Source organism: Rhinolophus sinicus, chromosome 3 (assembly GCF_057876585.1).
Source record: "Rhinolophus sinicus isolate RSI-liver-muscle chromosome 3, RSI-T2T, whole genome shotgun sequence".
NCBI classification, from domain to species: Eukaryota; Metazoa; Chordata; class Mammalia; order Chiroptera; family Rhinolophidae; genus Rhinolophus; species Rhinolophus sinicus.
In genome coordinates, this window is record NC_142503.1 from 24,212,563 (window position 1) to 24,221,556 (window position 8,994).

Below are 8,994 nucleotides of genomic sequence, written 5' to 3' on the forward strand. Positions count from 1 at the left end.
ATATACATATCAAGTTGACTTTGTATTTGTGCTTTGACCCTCGTTCATTTTCTTGTGGGTATGACTACTTTGAAATTACGTAGCGTATCCATTTAAGTTCTCAAATCATAAATAAATGCCTACATTTTTAGAAGCTGCACATCAGAGATGGTTTCTCAAAAATGCATTAACTTAAATTTTTTTCTAAAATGCTCACTTTCCAAATAAGTTCTCTTTTCCCAGTAGCCATCCAGGGACACATGGAATCTTTTCAAGTTCACAATGTTTTGTTGTTGTGTTCTGTTGAGTCAACTCCGACTCCTGTGAATGAGTGATGCCTAAAATGTCCTGTCCTCAACGTCCCTGCTCAGCCCCTGGAGACTCATGTTTCTTTTATGGAGTCAATCCATCTCAAACTGGTTTCCCTCTTTTCTTGCTACCATCTATATTTCCCAGCATTGTTGTCTTTATGTCCCAGCAGTATTGTCCCACAATGCTTATTTGCCTAAAAATGAAGATCCCAAGAATCACAACTAGACAGAGAAGGACCTTGTGGTCCTTCTGCCTGAAGAGTCCCTCTCGCACCTCTTGGCTTGGAAATCTCCTCTTCATCTCTCAGGGCCTCTTTGTTCACCCATCTTCAATACCTCCAGGTAGAATTAGCTGTTTTTGTCTTCTATTTCCATAGTACTTAAACTATGGTAGCACTTACTGTCTACTATTTGAATCTGTTTATATCGCTGCCTCCTTAACTAGATTATGAGTTCCTGAGGGTTAGGGCCAGACTTGTCAGTCCCCTCTGCGATGCAGGGATTATGTGGGTATGGAATCAGCAAGACAAATCAGGGAGAACAGTTTGATAGGGAGGGTGGGAGTAGAGTTACTCAGTTACTCTGAGTAATCTCCGACTGTGCCTTTAACAGAGGCTGACTCATCATACATTGCATAACCAGCACAAGGGCTCAGTGAAAGTGAAAGCTAGATCCCATGTTTCCTCTTCTGGCAATTGTCTTCCACCCTTTTGTTTTGTTTCTTCAACTTTCATTCTTTGCTCCCACCACCTACCGAACACCCACCTCAGTTTATCAGACTAGGACCTCTTGACTTTTTCTGCTAGGAATCACTGGGAAGGGATCCAGGTCCATTTTGAGGCTTCATAATGCATCTCTGAGATCCCAGGGACTTGGAGGAAAGCTGAAGAGGTGGCGTTGCTCTTCTCCTACTGAATAGGTGAGGCGAGGATGGATGGCCTCACATGGAACAGGGAGCACCACCAGGAAGGTTCCATGAGTTTTCTGGTCTCATTATGTGGTATGTATAATCACCCAGGGGACGTGGTCATCCCACTGATTAACTGGGAGAGGCAGGTACCATAACCTCAGTGCCGGGGACTCACAGGAAGCTTCATGGAAGTTCTCCTAGCGGCAGACTAGAGACCGGGATGTTAGTGCAAGCAGTTTATTTGGGAAGTGACAATAACACAGTAAAGAAGTAGGGAGGTGATATAAAGAAGGGAAAGGAAGGTAGCCGACAGAAGGAGTACTGTTAGGCCAGCTGCCATAGTGGCAGTTGGAGCTCAATCCCCCGTTGGAAATAGTGCAAAATACATGTCTCAGAGTTACGCTGGCTTCACGGTGAGGGAGCTGGAGTATTTTTACTTAAAATCCCAAGAGTCAACGACTGAAGACTACTCAAGCGAGGGGGCAAAATTTTTACTCCTCTTTGCACTTCTAGCTTGCTGTATTTGAGCAACACAGTTTTCCACAGTTGGAGTTGGTGTGCGTGTGTGTGTGTGTGTGTGTGTGTGTGTGTGTGTGTGTAAGACCCCTCAGGCAAAGAAGCAGATATTGGCTACTGGAAGTCCAGGAAAGCACACTGAAAGTTCCAGGGACATGGGTAGGACACTGACAGCATGTGCTGCAATTTGTTTATGGCAGGCTAAACTAATAACGTTTTTGCATAGGGAGGAGACACAACCAGGCTCTGGTCCACGTGTGCATCAATCTGGGTAGAGTCAGTTGGGTAAAATGAACTGAGAGTTCCAGCCACCTTCCAAGCAGGGAGAGATCTGGGCATCAGAATTAATCTAACGAGTTTGTGCTACCCTTCCTGTAAGTCTCAGAGCCACCCCTTGGGATGGGCTTTGTGGTGTAAACAGGGTGAGAAGTCCTGGGAACAAGAGAAATGCGATGTGTTGGTATGAATCCATACTATGCTGTGTGCTTTCTAGGTGAGATCTGTTTGTTTCGTAGGTAACTGATGAAGAAATCATCCCCTGTTCTCACAGGTGGGGAGCCTAGTACAGAATTAGAGCCTCTTCTATTTCCTCCACTCAAATGAGTAGATACTGTTTCTCTCTTTTCCAGTTAAAGCCTGAGTAGAGTAGAGAAACTCTTAGCATCTAGTGAAACCTGAGGCATGGAGTTTGCACAGTGAAGTTAAGTGATGGGTGTCTCTGACTTCCTCCCTCGCGTGGGGAGGAATAGTGAATACCATCAGCTCAGGGTCTTAAAAGAGGTTTGTGAGAAGACCAAGGATTTGAATCAGAAGAGAGAGTGAGGAGAGAGAGTTTGGCATAGCAGGAGCGTTCATAGAATAACCAGTAGGTATCACCCATCAAAGAAGTTCCTACCAGGGAAAACAACTCTGCAGTTATGAGAGACTGAATTTTCTGATTTCTATTCCTCGCTCACATTAGGAAGAAACACCCCTTCAAGATCAAACAGAGGGTCCCTACTACAATCCCGCCCAAACCATATTGCATGGGTGCGGTGGGGTGGGGTGGGATGGAATGTCTTTCATGACATCAAATGCAGAAGCCCAGTTTAGGAACATTCTGAATGATTGGTATGGTTCTTCTCAGTGGCCTTTGCTCTCGTCTGGTGAATCATTCAAGTTTTAGTGCAGAAAACTGAACCTCTTTTCATTTTTAATGATTTTAATTGTGGTAAAATATGTGAAACATGAAATTTACCATCTTAACCAATTTTAAGTGTACAGTTCAGTGATATTAAGTACATTCACATTGTTGTACAACCACCACCACTATCTCCAGAACACTTTTCATTTTGTAAAACTGAAACTGTACCCATTAAACAGTAACTCCCCATCTTCCCTCTTCCTAGTCCCTGGCAACCTCCATTCTACTTTCCGTCTGTATGGATTTGATTACTCTAGGTACCTTCATTAGCCTTACCATGATGGGTACTGACTTAGCTCATGAGCTTGTGGTTGGCTGATCGAGGCTGGTCATAGTAGGGGCAGCTTGACCGAGGCAGCTTTGCTCCGTATCTCTCATCCTCCTGGGACCAACAGGATTATGTTCGCTTTCATGGTGATGTCAGAAATGATGTCAGAAGAGTGAGCGGAACTGAAAAAAAAAAAAAAAGTGACAGAACTTAAAAAACAAATCTTGACAACAATGCAATACAAAGCAATAAATATTAGTACTCAGCATCTGTAATGGTTAAAGGGTCCAGAAGGACCAATTTTTTAAAATTATTTTGTTTTATTTTAAAACATTTTACTATAAGATGCATAAAATGCCTGAAGTTTTTAGTTTTAATTTTACATTGTATTATTTAAGCATTCACTAGAATGGTAAATTATTAATAAATTTATTTATCAAAATCAGGTTTTGTGAAAGTTGTTTCTATAAATGGCCTTTTGTAGAAGTATGGTTCTATAAAAAAAACCCGAAGAAATAAGTCAAGAAACCTAGAATGAGTCTGGTTTCTCATGACTGTCTCTGATAACATAAAATATAACATTCTTTATCTTAATTTGAAAATTTGATTATTTTGCAATAGCAGTAAATTATGCATAATATGTAAATAATTATTAGTATCATTAATATCCTCTAATATTTAGAGTGGGGAAAATGTGTTTTCTCATGTGGGCTGTATTATCTCTAGAGTCAATGCCAGCTCAAATTATATAGTTAAAGATATAAAAAATACACGACTGTTCAAAAAATTCATCAAGACATATGTTGCCCTTTGACAACAAATGGATTTATGGAATCAACTAAAATCCAGTATACAGCATAAACAAATATCATGCCCAGAAAATATTCTTTGTTTTAAAAGCAATAACTTCCAGATAAACTCCAGATATTACTGAAGTTAACCAATGTCTTTCAAAACTTCGTATCTGGGACTTTCCTCTGGCAGCACATTTCACATCTCCATCCAAGTCCCTTCTTGGTTATATTTCACATTGAAATAAATTTTAAAAAAACAAACACAGATTTCAGCCTGTTTTACAATGTAACGAACTGATCAACACAGAGATGGTGCTCATCTCAGTAGCAGGATTCTCCTGGGCAGGAAATGAATGTGAAACACTTAATAGCAACACTAACCAACATGCAAACACTGTGTTATGTCTGGTAGTTAAGATCTGTCAGGTGCTCTGGGTTTCAAACATATATCTTCTGCAAATTACAAAGAGGAAAGTTTCCAGGGAGAGCCCTTCTTGACTGCAATTTCTTGCTGGCCCAATTTTGCAGGAACCTGGGGTATGACCTTCAGGGCATGGAGGAAACATGCTGCTTATAAATCTAGTTTTTAAAACATTTTAATTTAAAGATCACTGTTGCTATGTTTTGAACGTTATGATTGTGTTACTTTAATGCAGGCTTCAGGCAACACCAACATTAACTAACTATATAGAGTAAAAGCTATAAAATTCCAACTATGTTTAACTTAGAAACAATTTCATCTGAAACTTTTAAGACATCTTGATAAACTCCAAGTTAGCGAAAACAAGCAGATATTCTAAAGTTTCATCTCTTTCATCCACAAACTTTTCATATTATTCATCCAAAACAGAATTCCACATAACTATCTCTTCGCTCAATCACAAGCTAAATATGTTTAAAGGCAGCTCAAAATTGGAAGGTGGGGTGTGTGTGTTTGTGTGTGTTTGTGTGAGTGTGTGTGTGTGTGTGTGTGTCCTGTACCTGCCATTGGCTTGACCCTCCTGACATGGGAACCTGGTGTCTTAGTTAGCTTGGGCTGCCATAATAAAACACCATAGACTGAGTGGTTTAAACAACAGAAATGTGTTTCTCACACTTCTGGAGGCTGCGAAGTTCAAGCTCAAGGTGCCAGCATGGTCAGTTTCTGGTGAGGATTCTCTTCCTGGCGTGTAGAAGGCTGACTTCTTGCTGTGTCCTCACATGGGGGAGAGCAAGAGAGATCATTCTCTTCCTCTTACAAGGCTGCAGTCCTATAGGAGTAGGGCCCCACCCTTATGACCTCATTTAACCTTAATTACCTCCTAGAGACCCTCTGTCCAGATACAGTCTCCCTGGCGGTGGAGCAGCTTCAATATGTGAATTTGGCAGGACACAATTCGGCCCTTAGCACTGGGAAATACAGCTGCTTGCCACCTCTAACTCAGCTGTGAAACAGAAAGGGCAAGAAATAGATCCGAGGGCAACAGGATGAGGACTGGCACGCTCTTCACAATACTACAAGGTAGATATTATCATTCTTTACAAATGAAAAAGTAGAGGCAAGTTAAATAAACTTGTTTAAGGTCAAGTAGTAAATGACAGCACCAGATTCTAATCCAAGTCTTCTGATTTCAAATCCCCTGACAATAACTTCCATTGAGTCTTCACAACATTCAACTATCCTGAACTTGCCTGTCTCTGAATGTCTATACCACTTCTATTCTTTACCTTGCAATGCACCAATTACTATGTTGTTTATTTCCATCATTCTTGTGAGGAATATTCCATTATACCACATCTCTCTAATTGAACCAAAAGTACCTTCAGATCAGGGATAATGTAGCTTTTCAAACAGCACCCATTCCATTGCCTACGTACACAGTAGGTGCTGGATAACTACTTTGATTACTTTTCGCCCACAACATTTGCTACAGTATTAGAGGAACGGTCTATTTCATGTTAATAAAACCCTTCATCTATTTTCTAAAATGCCATAGTTCTCCAGTCACCAAGAAAAATGTTCTGCAATTCAAGGAAACCATCTATATAAATATTGTTTATTATTTTAGATGTAATTATATAGAATGGCCTATTCGTGCGAATCAGGATCTTTACATACTTTCCAATTTCCCACTTAACTGAGTTATCTGTCAAGGTTACCTTTTATCGTCTCCACTATTCACCCTTATTGTGAAATTGCCATCCTCCTTTGTCATAAGTGTCCTGCAAATATCCGGCTTGGTCACTACAGATCAGCAATATGTCATAGCATCTTTTGCAGTAAAATTTATAGAAAAATCAGAAATTCCTTCACAAAAGCTCCTGAGGGAAAATGATAAAGATTTCTTTCATCATCACCATCTATGTTATGAAATATGTATTTTGAAATTACTCAGAATATTACAAGCATGAGATATAAAACAAGATCGAATCTTGTAATACTCATATTAAAATATCAAAATCATGCTACCTTTTACTTTACCCTACCCCAGCTGCCAGTTTCTAGACACTGTGAGAACTTGTAAATCATTTCTTCGAGAATCTAACTCCCCGATCACCAGCCATTATTCTTCCACATTACTTCCTTTGGCACCAGTGCAGAAAATCTTTACCCTTTCAAGACCGTCAGGGCCATTAGACCCCACCACTTTCTCCACATCCACATCCATACACCCCACTGTCCCCTATCTTTACTCCCTTCGTTTCCCCCCAAAGTTCTTTTTCTGCCTCTTTATTCAAGCTGCTGAGCATTCTTGGAGAAAATAACATAATCAGGGTAAATGATTTCTGTGCTTTTGTCTTTTTCCAGGGGCAGGAAGTTGCCTTGTCTTTTGTTTTCTTGTTTTGAGGCACAGCGTCTCCTAAGTTTTGGGGATGATTGATAGTTCCTCTCACACCCAAACTATACTTAATTTTTTAAAAATTTTACACACTCATAGTTTAAAATGTCAAGGTATATGAATGGGGATAGAAGGCAAAATAAGTCTCCTCCCACCCTTGACCCTTAGTCCCATGGTTTTCCTCTCCAGGAGCAACCAGTGTCTTCATTTTTCTTCCTCTCCTTCATGGAATTACATTATACTAGACAAGATAGGTGGGTTATGCTGTGGTAGCAAATTGAGCCCAAACTCTCAGAGGCTAAACATAACAAAGGTTTTCTTTCTGCATCAAACTATATATTGAAGCTGCATGATCCTGTGAAGCTGCCATCTCAGCATGTGACTTCCAGGGAAGAGAGAGCTGGAAGGTTGCACAGGGGCTTTTCTCTCTTACTGGGACTCACCCTGGTGAGAGCTAATCACGTGGTCCACTTAACCACAAAGAGCAATTTTCTGTGTGCCCAGGGAGCAGAGGGGAACCAGCTACTGGTAAACACTAACAATCTCTATTGCAACATACTTTCATATGCATTTTACACAAACAGGAGCATGTTAGGCACACGTTTCTCCACTTTGCTTTGCTTTTTCCACTTCACAACATATGTTGCATATGATAGTTCCTTATGTATGACCATACTATAATTTCTTTACCTGATATTTAATTAATGGGCATTTAGGTTGTTTCTCATCCTTTGTCACTACGAACAGTAGCTGTAATATCCTTGTAAGAATAATATTAATAATAACTGACACGCATTGAGACCTTACCATGAGCCAGGTACTGTTCAAAGCCTAGTGAATGTTTTAACTCACTTACTTTTTGCAACCCTATGTGAGTCATGACACACTTCACAGGTGTCTCATTCACAGTGGCAGAGCCTGGCCTTAAACCCAGGCCATTGGCCCAAGAGCCTATCAAATTCACGTACATATTTGCACCCAGAAGTACAAATTTCTGTACCATAAATTTCTGTAAGTGAAATTTGTGAATCATAAAGTGTTTCATTTTAAATTCTGCCAGATATTTCCAGAAGTACTAGATACCTTTTTGTGGGCTCTCTCAATCCTGCTCTGCTCTGAAGTAACCCGTCCCATACCAGCTTCTACAAGCTTCACGCAGACACAACCCCACAGCACCTTTTTTGGCATTGCCAGCACTCATGCACAGGAAACGCAGAAGCACAGGGCATTTTAAGGCCTGTGGCTCCACCCTTGATCAATGGGAGCCAACTCATAAATGCTTCTCTCTTTTTCCCCCAGGCAGAAACTTCTGCGATGCGTCGAAGGCTCTTCAGGTCTCACAGAAGCTTGCAGCAGCCTTCCAAAGCAGCAACCCACTGAAGAGCACATCTTTGCACTGGCTTCCCTTCCTCCTTTTTCATCCTCCTGTTCCCACACTCGCTCCCTGGGATCACTTCCCAAATAGAATATCTGCAGCAAAGGATTCGTCCCAACTCTGCTTTCTCTTTAAATGTAGTAAATGCCATGGTGCACCATCCACATCTCCCCCTGCAGGCCCACAGCACTCATTTCCTCTGCCACTGTGACTGTTGTCTGATGGTACCGTGTTTCCCCAAAAATAAGACCTAACCGGAAAATAAGCCGTAGCATGATTTTTCAGGATGCTCGTAATATAAAATAAGCCCTAATGCATGTTTTGAAGCAAAAATTAATATAAGACCCAGTCTTATTTTCGGGGAAATATGGTAGGACTTATTTTATATTATGAGCATCCTGAAAAATCGTGCTAGGGCTTATTTTCTGGGTAGGTCTTATTTTGGGGGAAACACATAGCTCACAGCTGAATACCTTTCAAGGTGTTGCCCTGGCCAAAGGGAGCTGCATCACCCAAGCTGAAGTTCCTCCCTCAGCTTGACCCATGACTAATAGATTTGGGGGTAAAGTAGCCTTGCCTCAATGTGAGACATCCCAGAAGGGCAAGCTCAGCTCCAGAGATTTCCATGGGATCCGCCAAACCCTTTGTTGTAGCTGCATCACAATTCATCTTCTCCCTCTGCTCACTCCTGTTTTCCTCACTCCCTTACAGGTGTTGTTCTCAAGAACACCCCCCAGTAAACCTCCTGCATGCAAATACCCACCTCAGAGTACCTTTCCTAGGAAACATGACATAAGACACTAAACCAAGACAACTGGTACTAGTAGTAGCCCTTAAAA

General features: G+C 41.1%; 1 long non-coding RNA gene across 1 annotated transcript; it reads left to right on the top strand.

Annotated features, from left to right (window-relative positions):
- Positions 1–956: 956 nt before the first annotated feature.
- On the top strand, positions 957–8,263 carry LOC141570721 (uncharacterized). Its single transcript, XR_012495166.2, has 2 exons — positions 957–1,290; positions 8,080–8,263. It is a non-coding gene; the product is annotated as an uncharacterized LOC141570721 (long non-coding RNA).
- Positions 8,264–8,994: the final 731 nt, after the last annotated feature.